Here is a 562-nt window from a genome sequence, read left to right as displayed (position 1 = left end):
AAAAGCCTCTCCCAGGGGTCCTGAGCTGATAGGCAAAAGCCTCTCCCAGGGGTCCTGAGCTGATAGGGAAAAGCGGGAATCATCCGCCCTCACTCCTCCCTGCCCCCCCCAGCCCCCCAGGGGTTCCAGGAGCTAGGAATTGCCTGAGCTGGAGCGAGGAGGGCTGCCTCAGCCGGCCAGCATCCCTCCTGGACCTCTCTGCTGCTGCTGCTGCTACAAACTTCCTGGGCTTCTGGTCTCTGACATCATCACCAAACCACCCAGCGCCCTCCACACCCCGCCCTGGGCCAGGTCCTCTCCCAACCTTCCCGGGGTCTTGCACCTCGGAAGTGGCAGGTCTCTCCTGGCCCTGGCGCCCTGCCCTCAAGGGGTCTGGAGCTGCTCGGCGGGAGGTTATTTCTGGAATCTCCTCTCCATCCCTCCCAAGACACCTCAATCTCACTGTATTTTCCCTCTTCTACCCTAAACCGGGAGAAAAGCCTCCGTCTGCCTTTCGGAGGGAAAGAAGTGAGCGGCGAACTCTGGGACTAAAAGGCTGAGTCGGGAGGCAGAGGCGAAAGGC

Source organism: Condylura cristata, unplaced genomic scaffold (assembly GCF_000260355.1).
Source record: "Condylura cristata isolate star-nosed mole 26May11 unplaced genomic scaffold, ConCri1.0 scaffold00034, whole genome shotgun sequence".
Taxonomy (NCBI): Eukaryota; Metazoa; Chordata; class Mammalia; order Eulipotyphla; family Talpidae; genus Condylura; species Condylura cristata.
This window is presented reverse-complemented; position numbering follows the sequence as displayed.